This window comes from Zophobas morio, unplaced genomic scaffold, assembly GCF_036711695.1.
Source record: "Zophobas morio isolate AGI-343-1 ecotype UQ-CSIRO unplaced genomic scaffold, CSIRO_AGI_Zmor_V1 ptg000005l, whole genome shotgun sequence".
NCBI classification, from domain to species: domain Eukaryota; kingdom Metazoa; phylum Arthropoda; class Insecta; order Coleoptera; family Tenebrionidae; genus Zophobas; species Zophobas morio.
In genome coordinates this window covers 3,115,697-3,125,895 of record NW_026972110.1, presented here as the reverse complement: position 1 = coordinate 3,125,895, position 10,199 = coordinate 3,115,697, and the positions used below count along the sequence as shown (strand labels likewise).

At 38.5% G+C, this 10,199-nt stretch overlaps 1 long non-coding RNA gene across 1 annotated transcript; it reads right to left on the bottom strand.

Annotated features, from left to right (window-relative positions):
* Window positions 1–245: 245 nt before the first annotated feature.
* LOC135146262 (uncharacterized) lies at window positions 246–1,026 on the bottom strand. The gene is made up of 3 exons (XR_010283764.1): window positions 749–1,026; window positions 627–698; window positions 246–571 (listed from the first exon to the last, which is right to left on the bottom strand). It is a non-coding gene; the product is annotated as an uncharacterized LOC135146262 (long non-coding RNA).
* Between the last annotated feature and the right edge of the window lie 9,173 nt (window positions 1,027–10,199).

Genomic DNA, 10,199 nt, shown 5'->3' with positions numbered 1-10,199 from the left:
CAAAAATCATGCATTCGATTCCTGTAAATTACTACAATAAAAAATGGCGGGTGAATTAAATGTGATTCCTTTCAATAAGCAAAAATAATTTCAATTGAAATTCAAATGAATACACAAAATGGGGAACAAACATTTATTATACATACATTTATTACACACGAGTATTATTATGTAAAAAAATAATGTATACAAAATTTGTAAAAACTTAATTGGAGCAATACAAACAAAAACAGGGTATGTTTTCATTAAGTCTAATTACAACTATTTTTTCTAGCTTTTGAGAAATTTTAGATAGGCTCCCATTTAACAATCATATACATATAAGTATTTAGTTAAATACACAAGTAATTTCAAAGTGGTTACTCGTAATTTTACGATAAATATTTTCAGAAGCATAAAATTACCTGCTAAATGAGATACCGATGTTGCTATTAACTACCTTCTTGCAGTTTTCCCATAAACTTTTTTTTTGAGGGAGTCGTCCTTAATAATTTCACTTCAGGGCTTATATCTTTTGATGTTCCTGGTACAGCTAACATTTCCGTTTCTGCAGATATAGGGCTTGGAACTGCTGCACAAAACAAGCAAACATTAATTCAAATCTAAATATGAAGACACGATTTTACCTTCTGTAGTCACTTCTGTTGATTTTGCAGGAAAATAAAAACAGTTTTCACTCGTTGGATCCTCATGAAATCCTACAATTTGCAAATAATATAGACTTTGTAAACAATTTCTATTAACAAACCTGGAATATTCAATGTCGGAATAGATCCATTTAAAATTCTTTTTGTTGATTGTCTGTTTATATTGATTTCTGCAAAATGTGACTCGCATATAAACTGGCTAACTGCTGTTTGTCTAGAAGTCAGTGAAGCATGTTTTGGGTTGTTTATTCTTGCAATCCAAATATCTAACAATCCTTATTGCTTGGAAAGCGATGTCTACGAGACGTCGTGTCTTCGCAATTTGGGATGCAACATGTACGTACTCTTTGTCCGGACCTTATCACACAATAATAAAAGACTCAACGATGCACACTGAAAACGTACCAATTATTATTTTTATATTTACCAATGATTAGTTTACCTTAAACTCTCCAGAAGGAACTATAAAGTCGCGATCTTTTCTATAGAACCACTCCCTAGTGTAAATTTTCAAAATTTGTTTGGTGTAAGTGACCTTGACGGGTTTCTGGGGGAAAACATAGGTGTCAAAAATTTGACAGGTTAGATGGCCCCATTGTCAGTGTAGATATTTTATTTTAATAAACAGATGAACAGAACATACAGTCTGCACAGGATACAGTGCGGCATAACTGAGGGCAACTGAAACATTCGTGTTGTGCTAGTTTCGATTGCCATATCAACTACCGCTACCAACCGCGTTCGGCGTAAAGTACTAGATGACAGGGCTATCAACTTGACTTTTTATCGAGTGGTTCCGTAGAAATGACCGCTACTGTAGTTCTGAAAAAAACTGATTTTACAAATCGGAAAAATAAAACAGCTGACTGCAACAGTTGAAAAGAAATCTCAAATTTGAAAGTGGACTCGCCCGAATAAAGAGCACAATATGATTCTATACATATCTTTGTCGCTCCCATTGGATTTGTACTGACACTGGTGCCATCTCTTGTCCTATTCCACAAGCTTTCAATGTTCAAGGTCATTGTATTAAGTTTCCACCCCCTGTTTGTATCCATTAATATGCAAGCAACCTACAATACACTCATAAACGGTATGAGTTGAAAAAAGATAAAATTGAGACTAGCCTCATTTCCTTGCTTGCAACAGTGACAACAATATTTGCGCGCGCACCACGTGCAATTGCAATGTGCCGTGCATTTATTTGCAGAAGTATTCAAAATTAGGCCGTTGATTGTTTTGCGACAAATCTGTTTGTTTTATAAATTGATTCAAAATTTCGGTAACAGAATTTTGTGTTAAATGTGCCTACGTTTGCGTGTGTCGAGTTAGTCATGGTTTGATTTCGGGTAAATTATTGCAAATCGGAATTTTTCTCGACTAACGTTTAATGACAATGGCAGTTCCAGAATCCGGCAAGGTGCATGAATGCCTGTCCAAGCCAAGGTAATTCTTAAGCCGGAATTCCACTGAGGCAACACTGAACGACATGTTGCTTGATACTTGTTGCCTAGTGTTGCCTGTTGTAGGCGTGCGACAATGTGGCATAAAATTTCAATTAATATCGCTGTGTGTTCCTTCTATGGAAAGATTGTGTGTAGCATGCGTCAATGCCGCATGCTATGTGTTGCCTCAGTGGAATTCCGGCTTTAGGAACACGAAGGATGTGGTAGACTTTTTAACAAATAATTGTGTTTTTTCTACTTTCACGTATGATGATAAATTGCATGTACTTAAAGAATTAAAACGGCCGGTTCCAGATTTGAGTAAATCGTTAATTGATTTATAAAAAAATTTAAAATAAATCCAGAGTATTTATCAACTTTTTTTCGTTTTGTTTTTTGTTATAAATCATATTAGATTTATTTTATATTTTATTTTTTTTCGATATGTTTTATTCAGAGTTTATTTCAATTTTATTTTTTGTTAGAATTTATATTTAGTTTTTTCTTTCCTTTCGTCCTGTCATTCCCATCCTTTCCTGACAAGAGTCCCCTACACTCCACGTTGGTTCTTTCTGGACAGTTAAATGAGTTTACAAATTTGTTTATCAGATAAAAGTAGAAAATATTTAAGTAACCTGGCATTATTTATATTTGGAGCGTTTTGCGCTTTGCCTCATCAACTTTTCAAGTCATGAGCCGCCCCTGGTCCAGCATCACAAGCATATCCGTACAAACTCTCTGCACAACTGCGGACATTGTAAAATATATTTACAACACATTATCAACGGGAATAGTCGCATCTGAGCATTATGTCTAATAAAAATCGGGACGGCAGACAGACGGACAGACTGACGGATAGATAGACAGACGGAATCGGGAGACCTATTTCTTCGTACTGTAGGGGTCATTAAAGGTCGAGAAAACGTAAAAAGCAGAGAGTCGGCCGATGGACTCGATTGCAATACTTTTTTCGCTTACGCTCGGGAAGTAAAAATATCATGAATCCAAGTTTGCATTCTTATCGTTTGGACAACGAGATTTAGGTTGTAGAGACTCTTGTTTGTTTTTCACATTGGACAAAGGACAATTGCGAGAGAAATTTTTGAACCCTTCCAATGGGGGTTTAGAAGAGCTAGAGGCATCACCGAATGCCACACGCTGCTAGCCTCAGATATCTATCTAGCCTTCACCACCTCGAACCAACTTGTGTGTTGTTTCCTCGATTTGACTGTTGCATACGACAAGGTCAACTTAACAATTCTCGCACAGCAACTTAGAGCTATCAACATCCCGGACAATCTCATCCAACTTACACTCCAATTTCTTACTCACCGCAATTTGTATTTGTCTCTGCCACAAGCAACTGACTTGATTGGACCAGTAACAACAAATATGGGACTTCCACAGGGTTCTCCCTGAGCCCAATACTGTTCAACAGTTACGCCACGATACCGAACGAACTATTAGCCTCAGGCTGCCGTCTGATACAGTACGCTGATGACTTATGCATTCTTTCTGTCAACACCACCCTTAGCAGAAGCATTACGAACTTAAACCTCAGCCTTCAATCTGTCACGGAATTGCTGCGAAGTCGAGACATGGAGTTCAATCCTTCGAAGTCGGCAGCGATGAAATTCTCTCAACGAGGCTCTCGACGGATCCCCTACGACGTCATCTTGCTCAACCACATTGTACCCTGGGTGAAAACATACAAATACCTAGGCCTCACAATTGACCAAAACGTACACTGGACCGACCATCTGCACTCCATGCTTCAACGTGCCACCAAAGGAATAAACTTAATGAAGCCATCAGCCGCACTTGGTGAGGAGCTGACCCCAAACTACTTCTCATCTTGTACTCCGCGCTCGTGTCGTCCCATCTGGATTTTGGTTACGGAAGCTACTTCTACTTACTCCAAGATAAACGCTCCAAACTCGAACGGCTTCACCAGAAGGCCCTCAAAACAGCACTCGGCTGCATGAAGTCGACCCCTACACTTAGCCTACTATCCGAAGCTGGTACTACATCCGTTGAGTTCCGACATACTCGTCTGGCAACCAAACTGCTCCGTAAAAATGCGAGACTACACTCAAATCTGGTAACGTTGAACATCACAAACCTATTCACTGCTTGCATGACCAACCAAGGCTTCTGGAGAAACAAACCAGTTCCATCGATACTGAAGGCCTTCGAGACAATATCCTGGTGGCAAGGCGAACTCGGTACAACATCCAACGACGCATGCTTCGAATACCCCAGACGAGTTGCATTTTATCCAATTCAGGAACTCGCCTCCTTTCTAACCAAAAACGGAACAAATAACAACACGGAGTTCCTGCAAACAGTCAACACCCATTATCCAAACTCGACACCTACGATAGTCTACACCGATGCGTCAGTGGATCCCATAACGGGCTATGCTGGAATCGGAGTTTACTGCCCGCCACATATCTCCTTCTCTGGTAGCCTGAAGACACACACCACTATCTGTTCAGCTGAACTCCTAGCCATCCTCAAAGCGCTACAACTTGCTGAGCACATAGCAGGTGAAATCCTCATCGCCACAGAGTCCCAATCAGCAACTGCTAGCCTTCAGCGCCTGAGCTAGAATATCAAATCTTCCCCCCTGCCACAAGTTATCAAATACCAAATCCTTGAACACCACACACACACACCAACATCTCCGCTTCCTCCGGGTCCCGAGTCACACCGGCATTAAAGGAAACGAAAAAGCAGACCGCTTAGCACAACATGGTCTAACGCTCCCCAAGACGTCCATATATAAGTTCCATTACTCCGACCTTATCCCAATCCTGGACAAACAACTTCAAAACAACTGGAAACTATACTGGACCAATGAAACTGCCCGTCTAGGAACTTGGTACGCGCACAACATACAACAAACCCCGCTCGCGAAACCGTGGTTCACCAAGAAATCCAATCTTAGTCGACGACAGGTCACCTTCCTTATCCGCATGAGAACAGGACACTGCAGCTGTGCGGCATTCCTATACCGGATCGGCGCCGCAAACTCAGAGAGATGCGACTGCGGCGAACTAGACACATAATCTTCACCTGCCCCAATATCCAGCGGCCCCCAAACTACTACCACCAGCTAAGCAAGGCTTTCAACTCCAACCCCCTATGGCTTCCTACAATGCTTCAGCAGCGCTTAACACTGCATGGACACTCATTGTAGACTTAGGTACTCCATACTCATCAAATCCATCTGTAAATCCTCACCGACGCTTCAGCACCATACAAAATTCAAATCGCCCGCCTTCATGTCCACCACGACAACTTCAACTTCACTGACACCCTTCTCTTTCTCCGCAGGAACATGGACTTGTCCCAGACGTGTTTCCCAACACATCTCTGCGGTGGAGAGATGGAAGATATTGTTTTCTGTCTATGAGAGTACCGAGGATCTGTGCACGCGTAAACAAAATAGAAGCGAAAGTATGAAATGTCAAAACGCGTCGAGTCACGCTATCGACTACAGATCAAGCAAGTACGAGTGTATACGCAGTACTGTTTGGTACCACAGAGAGACAGAGAGGTCCGAGATATTGCTCTGCCGTTGTGTTTTCGGACTTTTGAAGCCAGTTAGCAATACATATAGTGCGCAATTCGGACTTTTTGAGCTCGAAAGCTTAGGTAGCGGGCGCAACTCGAATACGTCCCAAAGTAACACAGCGTCTGCCACAGCGGACGAAAAAAGTTTGCGGACGAAAAGTGTTTGCGGACGAAAAGTGTTTGCGGACGAAAAATACTTGCCTTCAAAAATTGTCGACTTTTCGTTCGGGAATTGGTACGTAAAATGTCATTTTTGTAGAGGTCGACAAAAAAAAAATCAGTGCAGTGTCTGTGATGCACCTTTAGCGTCAATATGATTGATATTTTCGAAAAAACTGTCAAATTAACTTTGAAATACAGTGGACGCCGCTTAATGTGATCACTTTGGGACTCAGACAAATTGATCACACTAACCGACTGATAACAATAAGCGAAAACCACCATCAGAGACAGGAAAACTTGAAACAAATCAAAATCATGAACAAGACAGTGTTCATTATGCTGGTAGATGAAGGTACATAAACATTAGAATTTATTTTTAATTTTGGTTATCATTCTGAGAAAGGGACTCTTGATTTCCTTTGGTTATTTTAGAAAAAAAGGGCTGAGAATTTTTTTTCTCTTATAAGCTGAGATCTCGTCGTTTCGACGTGCTCATTTTAAGTACTATTCAAATTTAAAACAGAAAAAATTCGTTCATTCAAAAGACGAGAACGCGCTGATTACTAAAGTCTGTCACTGATTGTGGCTCTATAAAGTGAGTAGTATAAGCCAATGTATCTTTTGAGAGCAATACATGTTCATTAAAAAACAATAGTACTTTCAATCGTCTCGTTTCTTGAAAAAAATAAACCTCGCTTGTATAAGAATTGGGAGATTGATCACAATAAGCGAAATATTGATCACAATAAACGGAAAACCTGTAATGCATTGGTATTGCGTGGGCCCGTTCCAAGCCATTTTGATCACACTAAGCGGTTGATAACATTAACCGTGATCATATTAAGCGGCGTCTACTGTATATCAATTGGTTCTACATGGCACCCGTATCAATTTCTAATAACAAATCTCGAGGAGTAGCTGCATGTTAATATAATTAAAACAAATTTAATAAAACTTCGACTTTGTCAGTGTCAAAATGAGAAATACGCCGGACATTAAAAGCGTGGTTGTGAATAGCTAAGACCTGGTTTAGAAATTTTTACAATTGTGTGACACCTCTGCCCAGTTTTCAGTGTCCTCGATGGTAACAGCCCAACCGTTTATGAAAAACTCACAAGTTTTTGGAGGCGGGAGATATTAAAATGTAACTGAATAAAGTTCGCACAGAATTCGAAAATGCGAGAAAAGTTTGAAAACTGGCCAGAAACTGTGATCGTCAACACAATGGAACCCTAGATTATATATTGAAATGGTTAAATGCGTTCTAATCATGGACGAATGAATATAAAGAACGGAGTGAGACCTGAAATAAGTGATCCCGCGTCAAAATGCATGAAAGCAATAAAAGGTGCTTCAATATGTCTGTCGCTTCAGTGGCGTATCTTAAAGGTATTCATAAGGGACCTCGCATCTCAAACAACTAACTTGAAAACAAATTTTTTGAGAAAATCTAAAATTTCTGTATAAGGGGAAGTGGGGGAATACCGGCCATCGGGGTAATTCCGACTCACTTAACTGCTCTTTCCACGGCCAACTGTATTAATGAAATAGAAGTTTCAAGATTTTACAATAATTTAAAACAACTTTTACCTAAATAATTACAATTTTACTGCCAACAGAATTTTCAAAACAGATGAAACAGGAATATCAACTGTGTAATCTCCAGGTAAAGTTTTGGTTAAAAAAGGCACCAAACAGGTTGGGTATTTAATAAGCTGGAAAAGAGGCAAAAATATAACGGTTGTTTGTGCATTTAGCGCATCCGGAATGTATGTTCCCCCAATGTTTATTTTTCGCCGTAAGACATTGAATCGACTGCTCAAAAAAGGAGGTCCACCAGGAGCTGTTTATGGATGTTCAGTGAATGGATGGATTAATGAGGAACTTTTTTTTTCAATACTTAAATCACTTCCTAAACTTTGTCAAAGCGAGCATTGAAGATCCTGTCCCACTTGTTATGCATAATCAATTAAATCATACTACACATTCAACTCTGTAAATTCATGACTTTTGTAAAGCAAATGGAATGGTTTTGTAGACTATACCTCCACACACTTCAAACAAATTACAGCCTTTAGACGTTACCTTTTATAAATCACTTAAAACTGGGTTTAACGAGGAATGTACCTAACAAATACCTAAAATGTAATCCACATCAGAAAATTACGCCATTTGAGGTTGCGGAACTATTTAAAAAAGCGTTTATGAGAATTGCAACTTCACAGAAAGCGGTGAATGGATTCGAACGTACTGGAATTTTTCCATACAATACAGACGTATTTTCCCCGGAAGATTTTAGACCGGCACAGATATATAAATCACATGAAGCAGACATACGTGAAACAGAAGAATCTGCAGAAATCATTAGACATTCATTTATATGTAGAGAATGGGCACACAAAGCGTGCACCGATTAAGCCCACACAAAATACATTTGCGATCATTGTTGCTAACTTATTTTAGGTACAGGTTGCACTAAAACCCGGCTGATATTACCGCGATAGGCGGGGGAATATTGGGCAATACAACCTTTTGTTTTCTTTTTTCAATTATTTTATTTACACGTTTAATATAAAACCAATACATATAAGGAATTCACGTTCGGTAGATGTAACTAGATTTGGTAACTTTTTTTTTTAAGCTGTGTAACTGCGGACATAATTGTTCTAGTGTATAATGTATTACTGGAATGTCAGAAAGTAGGTATCAAAAATGTGACATGTAAGTAAGTAAAGGTCAAATATCGAAAATGTGATGGTTTTGTGGTAATATGGTGAATCTATTTTTGAACCAAGGAGAAAATCGCATCCCTCTAAAAGCCCAAAGAGCAACCCGCATGAATTTTGAATCTTTTCCCTTCACTAGTTTTTTTAGGAGGACAGGCTTTGATGTCATCATCATGGATCCACAATTTCACCATGGATCCGTTCTGATATATCCATGTCTCATCCAAGAAAATGAAAAGTAAATCTTCACCACAATCACGCAATTGGAGATAGGTGTACCGCCTTAGAAATTTGATTCTGGCAGCTATAACGTGTTTAAAATGTGAAAAACTTCGCCTTCGGAAACCTAAATTTATACGTGTATTACGTACAATTATTTTCAAAGCCGAGTGTTTTACCTCTTACAAAACAATAACGATTATATAAAACTTAAAAACCAATTGTAGAACGGAACCAACAAAGCATGTAGGTATATAAATCTGCGCAGTCGTCTTTCTGATTCTGATTATAATATTAACGGCACAAGCGCCGCTGTATCTGCATTATTTTAAAATTCGAAAAACACTCGACAACACTAGCGAACTTTACGGAGAATATTTCTGCCACCAGTTTAACTGTTTCCGTTTTACCCAATTTTTTGAAAACCACGAAATATTTCTTGTTTCTTTTCCTTTAAAATGAGGTTTCTCGTGATTACTTTTATGGAAATTGTTTCCATGCTGTATTTAAGGATTTTCTTGAAACGAAGTTGAAATTAGAAAAACTTCGTTTTTTTTCCACACAATTCAGATTTGACATTTGAATTAGAAAATTAGACAGTTGATGCCAATCTTAAATTTCTAGTGATCTTAAGATTGCAACTTAACCACAGAAAAGTTTCTGTCAGTTACTTCTACCGAACGTGAATGCTTATTTTTTTTTTCCAATTTCTACTAATAAAATGCTCATTTTGTATTCTATCTCGCTATTAAAACAATAGTTTCATCGAAAGGATGAATAAAATGTTCATAGCAACACTTTATTCGCACTGTTATTGACAACACGAATAAAGTAAAAAAACTAAAAATCGCATCACCACTGAAATTTTCGTTGCTATGGATGTGTAAACATATTCAACTAAAATTTGCAACGCTTGATGGTCCACAATCCTAATGAAAGACCAGGAACATTCTTTGAATTTGACCGCGACGAAAGTACAGGCAACTTAGGCAATTTACCTTCTTTAAATGTTCATCATATTAGTAATAGTACAATTAGCCAATAACACGTGACGTCACGCTGTGGCGGGAACTCAGCGTTTGACAAGCGCCGTGAAACTCCATAAGTGGCAATGTTAACATTTTCGCATTTCATTTAAAAGTGTAGGTATTTATCTAGAAAATAAACACGTGAATAGCTTCTTTCATATCTTTTCTGTGTATCAGGGTGCTTTTTTTGGCGATTTGAGTTTAAAAATACGTAATAAAAATAAAAATACAGAACGCTGTTTTGGTCTGAATTCCTCGTCACCCAAAATACATCCGTGTGTTTCAAGCGGTAAATCGGAAATTAATATTTTCGTTTGAGGTTAATGTGACGGGTTTAAGTGAAGGTGTGTGATTTGTTTTTAAAGTATGGATAATTTAAGTGATTATGCACGA